Genomic DNA, 23,630 nt, shown 5'->3' with positions numbered 1-23,630 from the left:
CGTGCAAAGCGCTCAGTGCTTTGCGCTCTTGAGCAATGACCCGAGGCACCCCCTCCCCGCCCTGCTCTGAAGTACAGCAATAAGAACAAAACATTGCCCACTGTTACTTTCCGTTCTCAGTAACACGTATTAAATAGTTTAGGACTTTATTCCCTAGAATATGGGTATAGGTAGAGTGTTACAAAGACGTGGCTGTGGAACGAACCCAAGTGCTGAACACGGGCGTGGAATGGGTGACAAGGCAGTGTTTACCCGGGGTCTTGGTTTCAGTACAGAATTCAGAAACGATGCTCGACTTAGAACTGATCGTCCTAAGAACCATGGGGTGAGATTACTCAAACACGAGTCAACCAACGATCTGGCAGCTCCTTGTTGTGGTCACAGGATTTTTACACTGCATTAGCTGATGGAAAGCAGGTGTTGGTAGTTATTGGAACCTGGGAATGATTGGGAACGAAACTAGGTGATTGAGCCGCAATTCCTGAGGACAATAGCCAGATAGGCGATTGCCAGAAGGAAATCATGGAAAGCCGGTGTTAGTAGTTATTGGAACCTGGGAATGATTGGGAACGAAACGAGGTGATTGAGCCACAATTCCTGAGGAACATAGCCAGGTAGGCGATTGCCAGAAGGAAATCATGGAAAGCCGGTGTTGGTAGTTATTGGAACCTGGGAATGATTGGGAACTAAACGAGGTGATTGAGCCACAATTCCTGAGGAACATAGCCAGGTAGGCGATTGCCAGAAGAGATCTAGACAGAACCCCCCCACCCCCCGCCAACAGGAGCCTCCCGGCGATCCTCCAGGCCTGTCTGGATGGTTCCGATTAGAGTCCTGGATGAGGGAAGTGTCTCGGGGAAAGGAGCGGGGGAACCAGGAGCTCTCTTCAGGACCGTACCTTTCCAAGTCCACCAGGTATTGGAGACACCTGCCCCGACGGCGCACATCAGTAGTCGTCGTTCAGTGTATGCCGGATTGTTGTCGATGAGACGGACAGGTGGAGGAGTCTCAGCCGGGGGACACATGGGGCTGACGGAGACTGGCTTTCACTGAGACACATGAAAAGTTGGGTGAATGCGCATGGACCTTGGCAATTTCAGGCGGACCGCTGTGGGATTGATAACCTTTTCAGCCTTGAATGGTCCCAGGAAGCGGGGGGCGAATTTCCTCTGTTCTCTTTTGAGCGGGATGCCCTTGCAGGAAAGCCACACCCTCTGCCCAGGTTGGTACTTCCGGTGCCGGAGTCCGGTGTCGGTTGGCTGTTTTCTTATTTTGATTTGTTGATCTGAGTAGGGCCGCGCGTGTTTTCTCCCTAATCGTACGGCACCGATCAATATGGTCCCGAATCGACGGTACCGCAATCTGTTCTTCTTGCGCGGAGAACAGCGGGTGTTGGTACCCAAGGGATCACTGGAACGAAAACCTCCCAATGGCAGAGCTCACCATAGAGTTGTGGGCGTACTCAACCCACGGGAGGTGATCGCTCCAGATCTTGGTTGATCCTTTCCGTCTGCCCGTTCGTCTGGGGGTGGAAGCCGGATGACAGGCTGGCCAATGCACCTAAGGCCTGACAGAAGGCCTTCCATAGCTGCGAGATGAACTGGGGACCTCGATCGGAGACGATGTCCGCGGGGATTCGTGGAGGCGGAAGACTTGGCGGACGAGAAGATCTACGGTTTCTTTAGGGGAAGGGAGTTCAGGGAGGGCCACAAAGCGCACCGCCTTGGAGAATCGGTCTACCACAATGAAGACAGCTGTGTTTCCGTGGGAGGGGGGTCGACCGGTGAAGAGGTCTAGGGCGATGTGTGACCAGGGACGACCAGGAACAGGTAGAGGACGAAGAAGAAGAAGGTCGTCGATGAGAGTCCTTTCCTCGGGCACAGACGGAACAAGCCGAGACATAGGAACGGGTGCCGCCTCCGTGGACGGCCACCAAAAGTGCTTCCTCAGGAGAGCCAGGGTCCGATCACTCCCGGGGTGGCAGGTGAACCGGGATGTGTGCCCCCATTGGAGAACCTGAGGCCTGACGGAGACAGGCACGTACAGGCGATCGCCGGGTCCGTTGCCAGGGTCCGATCACTCCCGGGGTGGCAGGTGAACCGGGATGTGTGACCCCATTGGAGAACCTGAGACCTGACGGAGACGGGCACGTACAGGCGATCGACGGGTCCGTTACCAGGGTCCGATCACTCCCGGGGTGGTAGGTGAACCTGGATGTGTGCCCCCATTGGAGAACCTGAGACCTGACGGAGACCGGCAAGGACAGGCGATCGCCGGGTCCGTAACCAGGGTCCGATCACTCCCGGGGTGGCAGGTGAACCGGGTGTGTGCCCCCAGTGGAGAACCTGAGGCCTGACGGAGACCGGCAAGTACATGCGATCGCCGGATCCGTTACCAGGGTCCGATCACTCCCGGGGTGGCAGGTGAACCGGGATGTGTGCCCCCTTTGGAGAACCTGAGAAATGACGGAGACCGGCAAGGACAGGCGATCGCCGGGTCCGTTACCAGGGTCCGATCACTCCCGGGGTAGCAGGTGAACCGGGATGTGTGCCCCCAGTGGAGAACCTGAGGCCTGATGGAGACCGGCAAGGACAAGCCATCGCCGGGTCCGTTACCAGGGTCCGATCACTCCCGGGGTGGCAGGTGAACCGGGATGTGTGACCCCATTGCAGAACCTGAGGCCTGACGGAGACCGGCAAGGACAGGCGATCGCCTGGTCTGTTACCAGGGCCCGATCACTCCCGGTGTGGCAGGTGAACCGGGATGTGTGCCCCCATTGGAGAACCTGAGACCTGACGGAGACCGGCACGTACAGGCGATCGCCGGGTCCGTTACCAGGATCCGATCACTCCCGGGGTGGCAGGTGCACCGGGATGTGTGCCCCCATTGGAGAACCTGAGACCCGATGGAGACGGGCACGTACAGGCGATCGCCGGGTCCGTTACCAGGGTCAGATCACTCCCGGGGTGGCAGGTGAACCGGGTGTGTGACCCCATTGGAGAACCTGAGGCCTGACGGAGACCGGCACGTACAGGCGATCGCCGGGTCCGTTACCAGGATCCGATCACTCCCGGGGTGGCAGGTGAACCGGGATGTGTGACCCCATTGCAGAACCTGAGGCCTGACGGAGACGGGCACGTACAGGCGATCGCCGGGTCCGTTACCAGGATCCGATCATTCCCGGGGTGCCAGGCGAACCGGGATGGGTGCCCGCATTGGAGAACCTGAGGCCTGACGGAGACCGGCACGTACAGGCGATCGCCGGGTCCGTTACCAGGATCCGATCACTCCCGGGGTGGCAGGTGAACCGGGATGTGTGACCCCATTGGAGAACCTGAGACCTGACAGAGACGGGCACGTACGGGCGATCGCCGGGTCCGTTACCAGGGTCCAATCACTCCCGGGGTGGCAGGTGAACCGGGATGTGTGCCCCCTTTGGAGAACCTGAGGCCTGACGGAGACCGGCACGTACAGGCGATCGCCGGGTCCGTTACCAGGATCCGATCACTCCCGGGGTGGCAGGTGAACCGGGATGTGTGCCCCCAGTGGAGAACCTGAGGCCTGACGGAGACCGGCACGTACAGGCGATCGCCGGGTCCGTTACCAGGGTCCGATCACTCCCGGGGTAACAGGCGAACCGGGATGTGTGACCCCATTAGGGAACCTGAGTCCCGATGGAGACCGGCAAGGACAGGCGATCGCCGGGTCTGTTACCAGGATCCGATCACTCCCGGGGTGGCAGGTGAACCGGGATGTGTGACCCCATTGGAGAACCTGAGACGCGATGGAGACCGGCAAGGACAGGCCATCGCCGGGTGCATTCCCAGGGTCGGGGTCGTCCCGCTAGGCTTCGCGTCCCGTCTAGGGCTGGTCAAGTCGATTAGAAAGGGGAACCAGCAGGGTTAACGGCAGATCCAGCAGGGCTGGTGTTCTAGGGGCAATTGGAAATGCGCAGAATAGATGCATCACAAACAATAATGAATAATCGATGGGGAGGATGAGGCAACAATGGCTAATACTGGAAAGTAATGACAGAATAAAGACAAAAATGTGGGTTTATAATATAGCAAGCATTAGTGGGAAGCCGGAGGTTTGGGATGCTTTCAAAATACAGAAGAACGCAAATAAAATTTGATGAGAGGAATAAACTAAATGGCTAATAATAGAGAAAACACCATGAAGAATAAAAGGGATGCGAGAGTGAGTATCCGAAAGCTGGAAAATGACGCGGAAGAAGCAGTAATGGGGGAAAAAGTAAAGGGACAAACTGAATGAATATTTTGCGCCAGGCTGCTCTGTGGAAGACACCAGCATAATGGCACCGAGGAACATGTGTCAGAGGGTATCAGTGAGAGTGGATGTTATCACCTGGAGAAGGTGCCTATGGAGCTGAAAGGACTGAAGTTAGATGTCATCGGGACCAGTTGGACTACACACAAGGGTTCTGGAAGTGATAACTGACGAGATTCTGTAGGCCCTCCTTCACGTATCATTATATGCACACAACAGCTCCATAGCGAAGAAAGCCCAGCAACGTGTCTACTTTCTGCGAAGGCTGAGGAAAGTCCATCTCCCACACCCGCATCTAATCGCATTCTACAGGGGTTGTATTGAGAGTATCCTGAGCAGCTGCATCACTGCCTGGTTCGGAACCTGCACCATTCATGATCGCAAGACCCTGCAGCGGATAGTGAGGTCAGCTGAGAAGATTATCGGGGTCTCTCTTCCCGCCATCACGGACATTTACACGACACGCTGCATCCGCAAAGGAAACAGCATGATGAAGGACCACAAGCACCGCTCCTACAAACTTTTCTCCCTCCTGCCGTCTGGGAAAAAGATACCGGAGCAATCGGGCTCTCACGACCAGACGATGTAACAGTTTCTTCCCCCCAAGCTATCAGAGTCCCCAATACACAGAGCCTGGACAGAGACCTTACTGTCTTGTTTATTATTTATTGTAATGCCTGTACTGTTTTGTGTACTTCATGCAGGCCTGGGTAGGTCTGTAGTCTAGTGTAGTTTAATTCTGTGTTGCTTTTTATGTCGTTCACTCTAGTTTTTTGTACTGTGCTATGTACCACCATGGTCCAGAAAAAGTTGTCTCATTTTTACTATGTACTGTACCAGCAGTTATGGTCGAAATGACAATAAAAGTGACGACTTGATATTCGAGAATAGATCCCGATGACTGGAAAATTATGACTGTCACTCCACTCTGAAAGAAGGAAGTTAGGAGAATAAAAGAAAGGCAGCCTGACTTCAATGTGTTAAATAACTCCAAAGATTCGAAGCACATTGAAGATCAAAGACAGTTGAGGAGAAAGGGCGGAGATTTGTCAAATAAATCATCGTGCACCTTGGAAGAAAGGATAAAAAATTCTCTAAACGGGGAAGGTTTTCTGAAATCAGAGGTGCAGAGTGAACTTGTGCAATATTCCCTGAATGTTTACTTCCAGGCTTAGTCAGCGGTAACGGAAGGCAAATGCAATTTTAACATTCGGTTCAGGAGGGGTAGAATATATAACAACAATGTAATGTTGACATATGTCCGTCGTTATAAACCTGATTCTGATCCTGACCTTTATCCCCAACAATGGAAATCTGCTTCATTTACGATGCTAACAGCAGTGTGATCCTTCCACACTCACGTTCTGACGTAACTGTGTTGAAACAAATTCCAAAGCTGTCGAATTATACTATTTGTATTAGAATGATGAATCACCTTTTCCGTTACCGAAAATAAATCAAGTACAACCATCACTTCAGTTGTAGTGCTACAATGTTCATCAATAAACATTGATGGAGTTGCGATGGCCGAGTGGTTAAGGCGTTGGACTTGAAATCCAAAGGGGATTCACCACGCAGGTTCGAATCCTGTTTGCAGCGCTCAAACATCAGCGCAAGGGAATAAAAACCTCAATGCCAGTGAAAGTCTAACACCCTGACTACGTACCAGCAGGCAGATTTATAGATTTTTACACTCATTGTGCAAATTTCATTTCTCTTACGACTCTGATCAATCCCCCTCTGGGCAGCTTAAACGCTTTGTAGTTTGCTGCTTTACCGACTTGTAAAACTAAAAGAATCAAATGCAGAGAACGGATATTTCAGCGTCAGTGTAAAGAAGTGGACTTCATTCTTTCACTGAAGTGGGCAGCACGGTCTCTGAACGTGAAAAGCTTTCGCCGGTTGCATATCCCTCATTGTACAGAGTCCCCATTGCTCTTTTGTCCAGCGAGCGACCCCGCCTATTGCCATAGACAAATCGGTTCGCTGACCTTCCGTCAAAATCACCCGCGCCAATCGTCAGTGAGCGGTGTAATTGTCCGACATCAACAAATCTCGTCAAATGACGTGCAACCTACCTAGCTCCCATTCGTGTATGCAGATGTCAATCCAACGTGTTATCCAGTTGCGGAAAGGGTTTCACCCAAGAGCTGTTCCCTCCCACAGACTCTGACTGCTTCTGCCTCCCTAAAGCCCCGTCAATACCGAGCAAAGCTCAATACAATGTCCCATTATATAACATTAATATCAATAGGCTTCTGATCGAAGCTGGGGGCGCTGTCGGGGCGTCGAAATAAAGGCCGGCGACAGAAGTTTATCTCCTCTCTCCTGGGGAGACGGTCGAAGATTTGGTGGAGGTGACCGGCCGACTTTTGACCGGCAACTGCTGTATGGGGGGGAGGGAGGATTGAGAAAAAAGTCTGGGCCAGCCAGATCTTATTGAATGCCAAGGCTGGCTGAAAAGGACTAGACACTTCCCTTCTTTCTGTTGTCTGTCTGTTTAAAGAAAAGGAATAAACAGCCTTTCTTGGGCCTGGATTCTCTCCCGTGGATATAATAGTTCGCAATCTATGGCATCAGTTTGCCTGAGGAATCATTTCCAAGCCTGAAACTGGCACAAGATTGATATCCATCTTTTGTTAATGACGCAATATATGTTTTGCGTACTGTCTGTCTTTTCGAGCCTGCAATGATGCTGCAAGTGTTTCATTGTACCTGTCCCTCACCGTCCCTGTGCACACGGCAATAAACCCGACTGGACCTGACAATACTCACTGAGATTTGAGCAGTGATGACCCCGGGCAGATGAGTCAAGGTGATGTCGGCAAACTGAGTGAGTAGGACCAGAGTCCAATATGGGAAATGTATGGTCACCCTCTTCTACAGAGAGACAGCATCTCTGAGTGGATTGAGTTGCAGTGAGGAGTGAAGAAGATCAATTCTACATTGTATCGATTGCAGGGTATTGTCTGTGAGACCTCGCACAGTTATTTCCAGCTTTATTGAGACTTCACCTGCGATATTTTTCTCAATGCCATGTTCTGCTCTTATATTTTGTGGTTTTATGGTGCTGAATCAGGCGGATGCAGGTTAAGCATAGACAGGAATCGGGTTCTTGTGGAAGCAAGTTAATACACAAAATAATTTAAAGTAAACACTTTAAATAAACAGGCAATATCTTAATTCCCTGACCGGGAATCGAACCCGGGCCGCGGCGGTGAGAGCGCCGAATCCTAACCACTAGACCACCAGGGAGGCTGATAAAGTTCTGACTACAACAGTAGACAACTACAAAACCAGCAAAATATGAAACAAAACCTAAAGATGAATAATAATGAATAAAGGTGATAAATATTGTCACGAATCAACTGCTCAGCACTTTGCAGACCGCGTGCTCACCCAATGCTTCAGTTTAAGAAACACTCTGGACTCTGAATGAATCAGTGGGAATCACTTGTTCTCCAGTGTCTTTATAAAGATGGTAACATTCAGATTCTCTTATGAGCCCTGGTTCGTTTTTGTTTCTGTCTGTCGCCTCGAAGCAATTCAGTACTCTGCCCTCCGATTCCCGTGGCATTGTTGCCGATACATCTGGTGTCTTGTTCCTTACCCTCCGCCTGGGTGGAGGTAGGAGAAAGAAACCCAGACGTTCAGAATGCCTGAAATATGGTCTGGGGATGGAATGCTGGGCTTTTTGATCGTGCTCTCACCGTGGTCGAGTGTGCGGGAGCCCCTGGTACTGAGGATGATGTGCTGATGACAAATTAGCTTCGATTTCTTTAAACAAGCCTGATAGAAACCCCCGCAATGATTTGAAAGTCCTCAGGGTAGGCAGTTCCTTGTTTGCTGGTCGCGGCACTCAGTACATGGTTTGCTTGCTTAACATCTGCTCTGGCGGTATGTGAAGTGCCGTCCGGATCAATGAGGAGAACCTCTCGGTGAGCAGCACCGACAGAACTCAATCATTGGATGTTGTGATTGGGGGAACAAGGGTGCGGCAAGACCGCTATGTACGGACAGCATGAAGAGTTAGTCATGAAACAACACAGCCGTTCCACACTACATGAAACAGAAAGGACAGCAGCCCCTCACCTCCCTCCGAAACTGCAATGTTGCGCTGACGTAATGCATCTTGTTTTCAAGTCATTGGCCTTTGGCTAAGAAGATGCCGGGCAGGGGATGCTTCATCGCTTGTCGATTTAGTCTGGCTTGAAGTCTTCCGAACCGACCCCTTTCCCAGCGTGCCATCGTGAATCTTTGGATTTATAAACAAATCTCAAAATTCCTAAATCCTTATCAATAATGTAGACATCCCGCTCTTACTGGAGCTTACAAAATGCATCACTCGGCACTTCATCTCTCTCCCTTCTATCCCCCTCCTGCAATCTCCCGACACCAAACACCTGTCTCCGAACTCTCTCCCCATCGAAATTCTTTCACCGGCCTCCGATCAGGAACAGGAATATTAGCGATAGACAATATGGACCAGTGCGTAGTAGATCATGTCTAACCAATCTCACAGAGCTTTACAGGTAGTAATCTGGAATGGTGTTGAAGGCAAAGCTGTGGATGCCGTCTACAGGAACTTCGGCAAGGAATTTGCAAGGTTCCGTGTGGGATGATGCTCGGGAAGGATCAGTCGCTTGGCTTTCACAATGAGGAAGTAAACTGGATTCGCCATTGGATACGTTGGGAAAGCTAGAGTGTGGTAATGGATGATTGTCTCTCTGACTGAGGACCTGTAATGAGTGGAGTATCCCAGGGATCGTTGCTGTGCCCCTTGTTCCTTGTCATCCATATCCCTATCTGGATAATAATGTCGTTAAATGGATCAGCAAATTTGCCGATGATAACAGCAATACAGGTGTAGTGGACAGCGGGGGAAGAGTACCGGAGCATAAAGCGGGATCTGGACCAGCTGGAAAAACGGGTTGAAAATTGTCAGATCGGATTTAACACACACAGTCCTGGACCCTGGCTGGTCCGACACAATGAGAAATAGGGCACTGAGGAGTACCATAGAACAAACGAATCTGGGAATACAGGTCCATAATTTAATGAAAGTTACGGCGAAGGTAGACATGGTAAAGCTTTTCGCACATTGGCCTTCCCGGACCAAAGAATGGAGTACAGGAGTTGGGATGTTACGTTGTTACGGTTTACGGCTTTGTTGGGGCCCGAATTGGAATATTGTGTGCGGTTGAGCTCGACTCCCTGCAGGAAAGATGCAAATAAGATTGAAAAAATGAAGAAAAAAATTACACGACTATTGCCGGAACTGAATGTTTTGAATTAAAAAGGAAAGATTACATATGTCAGCACTGTATTCCCGAGCAGGTAGAAGACTGAGGGGAGATTTGATAGAGGTATACAACATTATGAGGCGTATAGACAGTGTAAATGCAAGCGGGCTTTCTCTACTGTTATTGGGCGAGAATACAACTGGAGATCATGGGTGAAGGGTGAAATGTGAAATGTTTAAGGAGATCATGAGGCGAATCTTATTCACTCAGAGGATCGACAGAATGTAGAGAGTGCTGTCAACGCAAGTGGTAATTGAGATTCCGATGTCAACGTTTAAGAGATGTTTGGAGAAATACACGGATGAGAGGGATATGGATGGCTACGGTCCGGGTGAGGTCGATGGGAGTAGACAGTTTAAGTATTTCCTCAAGGCCCGAACTTACTGAAGACCCTGTTTCTGTGCAGTGGTTCCCTGTGGCTGTCTGACTGTATATCTGGGTTAGAACCTTACTGTCTCACAGCACCGACCAATCTAGAAAGTCGGTAATACTGTTCGATCCATCTGTCCTTGCACACACTGAAGCATGGAGACTGAGTTAATGGATGGTTACAGCCTGAGGAGATGGAAGCTTTGGAAATTGTTTATTCTGTATTTTCCGACTGTCTGCGATGGTTTTGAAGGAAGACAAGTGTGAGTTCAGATGTTTGCTTTGCCTTCGCTGCGTTTTTAGTATGTGTAGTTTTGTATATTTCGTTTATTATTGATTTCAGAGGGAGACACGGATTCCACACCGGCCATGTGGATTCAGGGTTATATAGATCGAAAAATGAGCGTATCTACACTCGATGCAACAAAACCACGTTTCAGAGGTAAATTGGCATTAGGATAAATTAGTGTGTACTGGAATTGGGATTTTGGAAGGCTGGATCTTTTAATAAGCACCGGAAGCTGCTGCTGATCACTTTAAAATGCTGGTTTCAAGTTGTCGGGCTCCATCAGACTCGCAATAGAGTTGCAAAGTGTACCAGAATTTCAACTCTCCATGCGGAAGACGGATGTACTTTGTCTTCCAGCCAGAATTTACTCTGTCTACTATATCATCTTCCTACTGTTAGGAAGCCAATTCTGAATCAACTCAGCCAGGTTTCCTCGATCCCATGTCTCCTCACATTCAGAATGAGTCCACTATCGGGAACTTATCAGAGACCTGACCAAAATTAAAGGACCCATATCAACTGTTCTGATTCAACTGTTAGTTTTATTTTCACTTTCAGATAATTCAATCTGGCTCATTAATGACAACATACCATGCTTTCTCTCTGTAGCCAGACTACGTTTCTCCAAATACGCATAAATTCCCTCTTCAATAATCCCCTCCATTAGTTTACCCACTACTGATGTAAGACTCCCTGGTCTATAATTCCAAGAAGTATCCCTGTTATTTTTCGTCAACAAATGAATAACATTTCCCCCCCCCCCAATCATCTAGTTCTACTTCCGTAGTCAGCGAAGACACTAATATCATATCCAAAAGCACAGCAATATCGGAGATCGCCTTCCAAAATTAGCTGGACAATATCCATTCCGGCACCGTCGAATCATCTATCATAATGTTTTCCAAGTTTCCAGCGCATCCCCTTTCTCAGCGTCGGCATGTTCGAGCATATCTGCCTTTGGACGCTCTGTTAACATTGATCAATGTATTCAGTGAGGAGATTCACCCCGTCCTTGGACTCCAGACACAAGTTTTCCTCTTTTGCCTCTGATCTACCCACACTCTCTCTAGTCTCCTCCTGTTCTTCACAGTGCAACTAGTCAATGATTTCTCCAATCCCCCTATCACTCTTTTAAGTCCATTGTTTATTTCCTTCCTGTCTCCATTGTGACTCGCTATAGCCTTACCTGATCCTTTCTTCCTGTTGTGTTAGCACCGGTCTTTCTTCCTCTTGACGTGGTGTTCCAACTTTCTTGTCTCCCAGGGTTACTATACGCTCTCATCCTTTCCCTGTGTCAGTGAGCCAAGCCTATACTGGACCCCGTGTAAGTGCCCCAGAAAGAATCCACACATACCTGTTGCGCAACACCCCGAGTACAATGTCCCTTCCTAAACTCCTGCCAGGTAGCACCATAAATCGCTGACCCCTAATTAAACACATTCCATACTCTCTGGTGCTATCCCTGGGCAAGGTAAATGGTGGGGAGTTCGCCATGTTGATCTGAAATGCGGACCCGCGGAAAGATCTGTCACAAGACCCGTTTCCTTTCCTAATATTAGATCTGGTATGGAATGTTAGCTAGTCAGCCTTTATTCTTATAGAGACATGAATCTTTCCTGAACACAAACGAGAACTTATGCCATTCCTAAACATTTTAACTTGGGTAGGTGCCAAAGACTATCATGGAAGTTGTAGATGCCCGTGCGAATAACATGGCTCACATCCAGGTTCCGCTTCCCAGTCGGTTCATCACTGTTCCCGTTGCGTTTCCTTTTGTTAATCTGGTGGGCGTCTGGACAGAATAGTCAAATGGTGAGATCGCGCCCATTTCAAACGCCGGAACAGAAGCAGTGTTCGTCTCCCGGTCCATTAACAAACGAACGCTCCACGTTGTCCTCCCTTTCTGCAGCTGCGATACTATCCCTGGTTTCACATCTCACTCCCTTTACACTCTGTTACCCGACGCTGTCCATTTTGCAACATCGAAAACCCGGAAAGTCCTGAAGCCATCCCTGCCCTTGTGACAGTCGAGTATCTGTGATAGTTTGGAACATACATCAAACAGTGTAACTATCACGCCAGCAGCACTGAACGCTTATATAGCTACATACCTGAACTGTATGAAGCAGAAACTCTTCCGCCAACAGTGCAATTTCCGCATGACCAGGCCTCTCATTGTTTGATTAAATTGTTTGAATTTATGACATAATTGCCAAACCTGTTCATTATAAAACGGCTTTACTTGAAAACTCCGCTGAATTGCCGTTATACACGGGCGTTATCTACACAGATTGCCATTTAATGTAAACACATACTTCATTCCATTCCTCAGCTCTTCTCTGAATTTCCTCTGTGTCAGTGTGTAGATACAAGTATTGGTGCACATGCTGAGAAATTGTAACATGAATCCAAGTTGTTGGAGGATGTACACCGGGGAACTCAAATATCTGTCCTGGTAAAGATAGTTTTGCACTTGCCATTTCAGAGAACGGGCTACATAGGGCATCCAAAATAATATGAAATTAGCTGATATAGAAAACAGCAAAATCATCGATTTTCTGCGTTTTTCCACCTCGGCATCTTTCTGATTGTCGCTGCGGTGCCGAAGCTTTCTGCGGACTCTATTTGCCACAACGATATGTCTTACGGTTAACCCGTTAAACACCAGGATTAATCCGATTGGTAGCAATGGCGTTAAAATACTGTCCAGTAATGTGTACCCTCTCCACACGGGTAAAGTAACGTATTCATACGTACTAATGCACCGCCACGGCGTGTTGTCAATGATGACGTAAGGTTCAATGGCAAAGTATAACGGGACACATTTCCCGCAGCTCACTATAACCACGGTCATGATAACACCTGTTGCTGTTCTCTCGGTGCAGTATCGCTCCCGCAGCTTTCGGCAACATATTGCGATGAAACGATCGAAGGTAAAACTGACCGTGAACCAGACAGAACAGTCCGTCGCTACTTCGACAAATACAAGTGTCAGAGCGCATACAGGAGTGAGGAGCAGGTATTTGGAATAAATGTAGATATTGTTGGTCTGTTCCACTAAAGCAGCAACGATCACCACCATCAGATCCGCTGTTGCCATTCCAACCAGGTAACGGGTGATGCATTTGGAGAGTCCGCATTTTCCCCGAGATAGGATAACAATCGCCGTTAAATTAACTGCAAGAAATTTGGAAAGAAAATAGAAATACGGTCAGTTCCCTGAATGTCCCCATTCTACCGATGCTATGCAGGGGATGGTCTGTTTGGAAGTGGAAAGCGGGAATGCAGTGTGTGCGGTCTCGGTCGCTGCACTCCGGCTGGAGGACAATGACGGATGTGAGTGTCAGTGGATTGGCGACCTTCCCACAGTTCAGAGCGAGGCATCCGAGTTCCACGACTCACGTACCGGTGAGCAGTCGATCGCTCCTGGAAACAACACCATTTCCGTTATTAGAGGTGAAAGAAAAGACGGGATTATGTGTAGTGGTATCAAAGTGCCATCGAGGAGATATAAAGCACGAGTTCTTATTTACTGACTTACAGAAGAACAGACCTACGTGTCGGAAATAGACTGTACCGTCAATTAAATAAGCTGCCACTTTGTTATCAGGTCTAAGTGTCTGCACTAATAGAGACTCGGACCTAGAAAAGCAAAGAACACATCACTTCAGAAAGCCTAGCGAGGTGAAATTATGAAACATTGACAATATCGACTCCAACTTAATTGAGAAAAGAAGAAAGCACTGCGATCGAACTATAAAAAAATGAAAATAAAATCATTAGATGCCTGAATCCTCCATTCCGGAAACACGTTTCAGCCGATGGAAGCATCTGTGCTTAGTAACAGTGCGGATACCGCAGCAGAGTAACGACGGCACCATACATAAAGAGACCAGCTCCGGCATCTTACCGGGGACACCAACCGCTACAAGTGTGGGATAGAAAATGGCCGCGATGTGGTAAATTGCCGGATATCCCATATTCCGTCAGAAGCAACGTTGAGTTGTGCGGAGCGTTTCAGCTGCTCAGATGGACTGGTGATCGGTTTAGCAGATTTTTATTGAGGAGAGAGCAATTCCACTGAGGCAATTAACGTGGCTGTCACGTCAGGGACATTAGTGACAACCAACTGCACAAACACTTAGATTAAACTATTTTTATCACTGTTCCCGTGTCCTGAATTTTTCTCCTCAAGGGATAATGCTTTACCTTATCTATTTACTTTAAAACAAATTATGATGTGAATTTTCCATGTTATTCTCCATGATATCTGGTTTCAGATACTTAAATAGGACATTTGTATGTATATCTGTGTTGCTTTTAAAGTAGGCATTTATCTTGAAGTCGATTTACTGTGTAACATTTGACGGGAGCACATTCGCTTCTGAAATTGAGGGAAGGAGAATGTTCTGGCAGGGGAAATGGAGAATACTTCTTTATTAAAGGGGAACATTCGTTCATTTTTTTCTTTCGTTCGTTCCAGTCATTCATGTCGCTTTGAGTGTTGGAAGTCACAGCGACAGCTGACACGTGTTAGAATAAAATACACTGCACTCATATCCCACGACACAATTTAAAAGATCCACAGCGATATTCCAGAGACCTGTGATCAAAAAGAGAACGAGTCCTCTTGAAATCAGCGAGGGCTGTGGACAGTTTGAAGCACAATGTTTTCCAGCGCACACATGGGCCGTTTGGCAGGAACTTGATCTTTACCAGTGAAGGACTTGACCATCCCTTACCCGTGACGTGCGCTGCAGTCCTTTTAACTTTAAAGATATTCTCAAATGTGCCACAATTCTACCAATATATCGCCATCCATTCTCTGCATAAACAAAAGTAACAAGTAAAATCTTTGAACTATCCGCAGGTTCCCAGGCAGTTCTGTTATTTGCCATGAAGATATATTTTCTTTCTGCTGATTTACTGTCAGGTATATTGCCTTTCGAGCGTCACTATGAGTATGTGCAGAACAGCGGATGTATTCAAGCTCACCTGTCAATCACACTTCCTTCTGCTCCTGCAGTGCACCGCTCCGTGCCGATTGTGGTTCTCGTACCGATGAGCTGCCCTCGGTTTATTGAAGAAAGTCTCATCACTCTGTTTCCATTGTGGAACTCGTACTAATGTGCGGCCCTCGGTTGACTCGGGAAAGCATCACCTCTGCCTTCAACTTCATCCTTCCAACGAGAATCATTTCGTACCTTTCCTGGTTGAACTCCATCTGTAACTGCTCAGCACTGCTCTGCGTCCTGCTGTTATCTGTGACTACCTTCCATACTATTCATAATTCCACCAACTTCCACATAATTTCAAGCCTAATAACCCACTGTTCCACTTCCTTATTCACATCATTTTTAAAGCACAGAAATCCGGGGCTCTAAGAACAGGACACCACTGTCACCAGCATCCAAGGGGAAAGCTCTTTATCCAGAAGTATCCTCTGTCTTCTTGGGCGCCAGTCCTGAATACACAAGCCAGCTTTTCCATGATACTAAGTCTTCTAACGTTCTGAAAGGACCTACCATGGTTAACCAAAGAATGACCGTTATATCCTCACAGAATTGAACCAGGAGAAATCATCTGCCCCTCACAAAGCCATACTGCTTCTCCCAAATCAGTTTCTGCTTCTGGAAATTCTCGTAAATCCTGTTTCTAAGAATGTTCTCCAATAATTTGCCCGTCACTGAAGAAGGACTCACCGCTTCCCTCAGTGATCCAGGATTTCTCCCGATCACACAATAGGACTTATCTATCCTAATGTTTCTTTTTCAAAACTTCCAGTACGTTCTCTCTCTTAAACTCGACATGTTGTCGCACATCGGCCTGTTTAACGCACTCATCACAAATGTCCCTCTGACTGGTAAATACTGAACTAAAGTCCTCCTTCAAGATCTGCCCTTCTTCCCCCGACTTCAGAGCCTTGTTTCATCTTCTATCCCCGTCCGGTCCTATACTCTCTCTAGTCGTCTTCTTCTTCACATACATCTCGGATGTCTTGGGGTTTTCCTTAACACCACTGCAGACCTCCTGTAGACGTTTCTAGTGATCCTAATTCCATTCTTCAGTTTGTCCCCGGCTACTTTGTAAACCTAGAGTCATGTCTGATCCTTGCTTTCAAACCCTGATGTCAGCTTCCTGAAGCTTCTTTCTTCCTCTTGACCAGATGTTTCACATCTCTGGTCAGCCATGTTTCCTTCACCCTACCGTCCTTCCCCTGTCTGAATGGGGCAAATCTATCCAGAATCCCATGTAAGTGCAGCCTAAAACACACTGACATTTCCTAGAACATATCCAATCCTGATTTATGTTTTGATGTTCCAGCCTAATATCTTCATAATTTCAGTTACTCAGATAATTACTTAGGGAATTGACACAGAGCTGTTGGACGAGAGAGGGTGCAGTGATTAATTTGCACCCGGACACGGGTCAGTGTGCAGAGAGTGGGGCAATGGGATGGGTATGGGGAATGAAACGAGCTTGTGGGGAACAGCGGGGCATTGAGATTACTGGGTAACTGACGCGGGCTTGTGTGATTAGTATATGTAACCCTTTTACGAAAGGAGGGTGCTGGACCCCTTATACTCTGCCTACCGACACCACCGATCGGCAGATGGCGCAATAGCCACTGCTCTACACACCATCCTTACACATCTGGAGAAGAAGGGTGCTTATGTCGGAATGCTATTCTAGGACTCCAAAATCATAATTCCCTCCAGGCTCGACAGGAAGCTCAGAGATCTCGTCCTTGACCCTGCCTTTCAGATCGCCAGCAGGTTGTAAGAGTGGTCTCCCACGCCTCTATCCACTCAGGGCCAGGTAGCGAGTCCCCTCCCTTACTCCCTGTATACCCATTACTGTATCGACACGCACAGCTCCAATCTGTCAATCAAATTTGCCGACGACACTACATTCATTGGCCTAATCTCAAAAATAAAAACGAAGTGGCCTACAGGGAATGAGTTATCTCTCTGACACAGTGGTGTCAAGTGAACAATTTCTCCCTCAACGTCACAGAAACAAAGGAGCTGGTTGTGGATTACGGGAGGAATGGAGACAGGCTAACCCCTATTGACATGTATAAATCTGGGGTTGAGAGGTTTAAGTTTTAAGTTTAAGTTTTAACTTCAAGTTCCTTGGCATCCACAACACCGATGACCTCAAGTGATCTGTACACACCAGCTGTGAAGTGCAAAAATGCACAACAGCGCCTCTTTCACCTCAGACGATTGAGGAAGTTTGGCTTGGGCACCAAAATGCTAAGAACATTCTGCAGAGACACAATTGAGAGCATCCTGACTGGTTGCATCACTGCATGGAATGGGAACTGTATTTCCCATAATCGCAGGACTCTGCAGATTGTGGTGCAGACAGCCCAGCGCATCTGTGAACTTCCCATGATTCAAGACATTTACAAGGACATGTGTGTAAAAAGTGCTTGAAGGATCATTGAGGATCCTATTCACCCCAACCGCAATCTATTCCAGCTGCAACCATCCAGGAAGTGCTTCGTCTGCCAGCACTGACGTCAGGTGGACTGCTCAGAAGAAGGGAATGTCAAGTCTCTTGTTTGCTAAGGTGACTGGGGAGAGTTTAATCTAGAACTGCTGGGGGTTGGAACCGAACTGAAGAGACGGAGGAAGAGGCGGTTGGCTCACAAATAAAGAAAACTTGTAGATATTAAGAGAGAGAGAGGATAGGCAGGTGATAGAGAAGGGACGCGCTCAGACCGATGGTTGGAGATGTATCCATTTTTATTATTGATTTCTGATGGAGATACGGACTCCACACTGGCCATGTGGATTCAGGGTCAAAGGGATCGAAATTTGACCGTTTCTACACCCAGCACGATAAAATCACGATTCAGAGTTAAATAGGCATTAGGATAAAATGGTGTGTACTTGAACTGGAAATTTGGCATTGGCATTTCGGAACGATGGCTCTTTAAATGAGCAGCGAAAGTTGCTGCTGAACACTTTGAAATGCTGATTTTGAGTTGCAGGTCTCACTGGAAAATGTTGTTTTGAAATCATTGTAGCAACTGTCCCGTAATATGTAAATGGCAGGTCTGTTTAGATAATGTGGCGGTGCAGTCAATACCTCAGCGATTTGCTTACGTCATCAGTCCTAATTCCATAAATTAGCATCTGCCCTGTAATGTGTAAATTACAGGACAGTATAGAAAACGCGCTTGTGCAGTCAATCGCTCAGCGGTTAGCTTACTTCGGCAGCCCTAATTCAATAAATTATCCAGCAGCTGCTGGGTCATCAGATTAAATCGGTTATTTCCCTCAGTCCTATTTCTCGGCTGAGTCTAAATAGGGTTATAAAGTGTACCGAAATTTCTATCCTCCTTGCGGGACAAGGCTGCCCACTGTCTTGCAGCCAGAATTAACTCTATCTACGACATCATCTGCCTTCTGTTAGGAAGCCAATCCTGAATCAACGCAGCCAGGTTTCCCTGGATCCCATGTCTCCTGACTTTCTGAATGAGTCCACTATGGGGAATCGGATCAAACGCTTTATCAAAATCAATACATCCACATCGACTGTTCTGATTCATCTGTTCGTTTTTCGCTGTTACAAATAATGCAATCTGGTACATAAAGGACAACATGCCCCTCAAAAAGCCACGTTGACCCTCCATATCTGGACTACGTTTCCCCAAATGCCCATAAATTCCCTCCACAATAATCTTCTCTCACTACTGACATAATACTCACTGGTCTATAATTCGAAAGTGTTAACATATTATCTTTCTTCCACAATTGAATAACATTTTCCACCCTACAATCGTCGAGTTCTCCTTCCTTCGCCAGCGAAGACACAAATATTCCGTCCAAAAGCTTAGGAATAACTTCGCTCGCCTTCCAAAGTTACCAGGACTATATCCCTTCTGGCACCGGAGAATCGTCTATCGTAATGTTTTCTAAGTTTGCAGCACATCCTCTTTCTGAGCGTCGGCATATTCGAGCATATCTGCCTTTTGACACCGTGCTCACATTCATCAATATTATCAGTAAGGAGCTTCACTACCTCCTTGACTCCGAATACAATTTTCCTTTCACCTCTGAGCTGCCCACACTCTCTCTAGTTATCCTCCTGTTCTTCATTCACCTTAGTGCAACTCCCCATGACATTCTCAAGTCCCTATCTACCTCTTCGAAGTCCATTGTTAAATTCTTCCCTGTCTTTTTTGTGACTCGCCATAACCCCACTCGATCCTTTCTTCCTAAATCTTAAGTATCTTTCTTTCTTCCTCTTGGCGAGTTGTTCCAACTTCCTTGTCACCCAGCGTTACTGTATGCTCTCATCCTTCCCTGCGTCAAAGAGACAAGCTTATACTGAACCCCACGTTATTACTCCCTAAGCAAACTCCACGTATCTGTCGCTCATTTACCTGAGTACACCATTTCCCAACGTACGTTCCCAAGTTCCTAACAGGTAGCACCACACATCGCTAACACATCGCCGAATTCCATGCTCCCTGGTCCTATCCCTGTGCAAGGTAAATGTCGGGGAGTCCTGCGCTATAGTTCTGAAATGCTGACCCGCGGTATGATCTGTCATCTGACTCGTTTCCTTGTCTAATATTTGACGCTGTACGGACTGTTCGCTAGTCCTCCTGTCGAAATATATTGACACAAATCCTTCCTGGACACAACGAAAACATTATCCGATACCTAAACCTTTTACCCTGGGGAAGTGCCAAAGAATATTAGGAAAGCTTCAGTTTTCCGTTCCAATAACATTGCACAAGTCCATTTTCCGCTTCCCGTTGGGCTCCTCACTGTTCCCCTTGCATTTTTTTTTAATCTAGGGACGGCTATACAGAATACTCCATATCCGGTGATCGTGCCCTTCAGTTTTCTGTGTTCGTCTCCCAGTCTATCAACAAACGAACGCTCCACGTTGTCCTCCCTTTCTGCAACTGCGATACTATCCCTGGTTTCCCATCACACTCCCTTTATACTCTGTTATCCGACCCTGTCCAACTTTCAACATCTAACACCCGGAAACTCCTGAAGCTGTCCTTGCCCATCTGACAGTCGAGTGTCTGTGACAGTTTGCAACATACCTCAACCAATGCAACAATCACGCCAGCAGCATTGAGCGTTTGTATTGCTACCTACCTGAACTGTATGAAGTCAGCTATCTTCCGCCAATTCTGCAATTTCCGGATGACCAGGCATATGATTGTTTGAATTTATGTAATATTTGCCAATGCTGTTCATTTCAAAACGGCTTTATTTAATAACTCCACTGAACTGTAATTGGATACGGGCGTTATCTACACAGATGCCCATTTAAGGTAAACACATATTTCATTCCATTTCTCAACTCTTCTCTGAATTTCCTCTGTGTCAGTGTATAGATACAAGTATTGGTGCACACGCTGAGCATTTGCAACATGAACGCAAATTGCTGTAGGATGTATACCGGGGAACTCAAATATCTGTCCTGGTAAAAATAGTTCTTTGGTTGCCATTTCAGAGAATGGGCCACATAGGGCATCCAAAATAATATGAAATTAGCTGATATAGCAAACAACAAAATCATCAATTTTCTACGTTTTTCCACCTCGGCATCTTTCTGATTGTCGCTGCTGTGCCGAAGCTTTCTGCGGACTCTATTTGCCACAACGATATGTCTTACGGTTAACCCGTTAAACACCAGGATTACGCCGATTGGTAGCAATGGTGTTAAAATACTGTCCAGTAATTCGTAACCTCTCCACACGGGGGAAGCAACGTATTCATATGTGGCGCGGCACCGCCACGGCGTGTTGTCAATGATGACGTAAGGTTCAAGGGCAAAGTATAACGGGGCACTTCTCCCGCAGCTCACTATAACCACGGTAACGATAACGCCTGTTGCTGTTCTCTCGGTGCAGTATCGCTCCCGCAGCTTTCGGCAACATATTGCGATGAAACGATCGAAGGTAAAACTAACCGTGAACCAAACAGAACAGTCCGTTGTTAAGACCCTAAGTACAAGTGTCAGAGCACATACAGGAGTGATGAGCAGGGATCTGGAATAACTGTAGATATTGTTGATTTGTTCCACTAAAGCAACAACGATAACCACCATCAGATCCGCTGTTGCCATTCCAACCAGGTAACGGGTGATGCATTTGGAGAGTCCGCATTTTCCCCGACAGAGGACCACAATCGCCGTTAAATTACCCTCAAGAAATTGGAAAGCAAAATTAAAATATGGTCAGCAGCAACTCTCTGAATGCCCCCAGGTATGGTCTGTTTGGAAGTGGAAAGCGGGAATCCAGTGTGTGCTGTCTCCGTCGCTGCTCTCCGGCTGGAGGACAATGACGGATGTGAGTGTCAGTGGATTGACGACCTCCCCACAGTTTAGAGCGAGGCATCCGAGTTCCACGACTCACGGACCGGTGATCAGTCGATCGCTCCTATAAACAACACCTTTGCCATTATTAGAAGTGAAAGAACAGACGGGATTATTTGTAGCGGTGTCAAAGTGCCATCAAGGAGATATAAAGCACGAGTTCTCATTTACTGACTTACAGAAGAACAGACCTACGTGTCGAAAATAGACTGGAACGTCATTTAAATAAGCTGCCACGTTGTTATAAGGTCGAAGTGTCTGCACAGATAGAAACTCGGACCTAGAATAACATAAACCAGCATCAGCTCAGAAAGTATAGCGAGGTGAAATTCTGAAACAATGTCAATATCGGCACGAACGTAATTGACAAAAAAAAAATCACTGCCGCCAAAATAGGGAAAATGAAAATAAAACAATCAGGTTCCGAAATCCTCCATTCCGGAAACACGTTTCAGCCGGCGGTAGCATCTGTGCTCAGTAACAGTGCGGATACCGCAGCAGAGTAACCACGCCACCATACATAAAGTGACCAGCTCCGGCATCTTACCGGGGACACCAACCGCTACAAGTGTGGGATAGAAAACGGCCGCGATGTAGAAAATCGCCGCATATCCCATATTCCGTCAGAAGCAGCGTTCAGTTGTACGGAGCGATTCAGCTGCTCAGATGGACTGGTGATCGGTTAAGCAAACTTTTATTGAGGTGAGAGCAATTCCACTGAGGCAATTAGCGTGGCTATCACGTCAGGGACATTAGTGACACCCAACTGCACAAACACTTTCGTTAAACTATTTTTACTCACTGTTCCCTTGTCATGAATTTGACTCTTCAAGGGATATTGCAATCTATTTACTTTAAACCAAAATACGATGTGCTTTTCTCCGGGTTATTTTCCATGAGACCGGTCATCAGCTGTTTAAACAGCATATTTTTATAACATTCTTGCTTTAAGATAAGCATTCATCTTGAAGTCGATTTACTTCGTAATTTTTGACCGTGCCCATTCACTTCTGAAATTGAGGGAAGGAGTTTGTTCTGGCGGCTGAAATGGAGAACACTTCTTTATTAAAAGGGGAACATTCGCTCATTCTTTTCTTTCGCTCGTTGCAGTCATTCCATGCTCTTTGAGTGGTGGAATTGATAATGACAGCTGACATATATTACAATAACACGGTACTTATGGTCCTCCAAACACTTTTAAAGATCCACAACGATATTCCAGAGACGTGCGATCAAAAAGCGAGCCTGTGTTCAGGAAAGTAGCAAAGGCTGTGGACAGTTTGAAGAACAATATTTTCCAACGCACACATGGGCCGTTTGCCAGGAACTTGACCTCTGCCAGTGAATGACGTGACCACCCCATTCCCGTGACCTGCGATGCCGTTTATTTAACTTTAAAGATATTCTCAAACCTGCCAAAACTCTATCATTCTCAGTTTGAATAAAAGTAGTAATTCAAATCTGTGATCTATCCGCAGGTTCCCAGGCTGTTCTATTATTTGTCACGAAGTTGTATTTATTTACTCCTGATTTACTTTCAGGTCTATTGCCTTTTGAGCGTCACTGTGAGTATGTGCAGAACAGCGGACGTGGTCAAGCTCACCTGCCAATCACACTTCCTTCTGCTCCTGCAGTGCACCGCTCAATGCCTGTTGTGGTTCTCGTACCGATGAGCGGCCCTCGGCTTATTGGAGGAAGTCTCATCACTCTGTTTCCATTGTGGAACTCGTACTGATGTGCGACACTTGGTTGACTCCAGAAAGTATTACCTCTTCCATCAAATCCATCCTTCAAAAAGTGAATCATTCCCTAAGTTTCCGGGTTGAACTCCATCTGTAACTGCTCAGCGGTGTTCTGCGTCCTGCCACCGTCCTGTTGGTAATCTGTGACAACCTTCTATACTATCCGTAATTGCACCGTAATCTCTGAAAATACAATAAACCACCCTTCCACCTCCTCATCCAAATCATTCATAAAAACACAACAATCCGGAGGTCTCAGAACATATCTCTGCAGGACTC

General features: G+C 47.1%; 1 non-coding gene across 1 annotated transcript; it reads right to left on the bottom strand.

The window, feature by feature from the left end:
• Nucleotides 1-7,473: 7,473 nt before the first annotated feature.
• Nucleotides 7,474-7,545, bottom strand: trnae-cuc (transfer RNA glutamic acid (anticodon CUC)). The gene has a single exon. It is a non-coding gene; the product is annotated as a tRNA-Glu (tRNA).
• Nucleotides 7,546-23,630: the final 16,085 nt, after the last annotated feature.

The sequence above is a fragment of the Hypanus sabinus genome, unplaced genomic scaffold, assembly GCF_030144855.1.
Source record: "Hypanus sabinus isolate sHypSab1 unplaced genomic scaffold, sHypSab1.hap1 scaffold_423, whole genome shotgun sequence".
Classification (NCBI taxonomy): domain Eukaryota; kingdom Metazoa; phylum Chordata; class Chondrichthyes; order Myliobatiformes; family Dasyatidae; genus Hypanus; species Hypanus sabinus.
The sequence above is the reverse complement of the archived record's forward strand: the minus strand, read 5'-3'. Positions and strand labels throughout refer to the sequence as shown.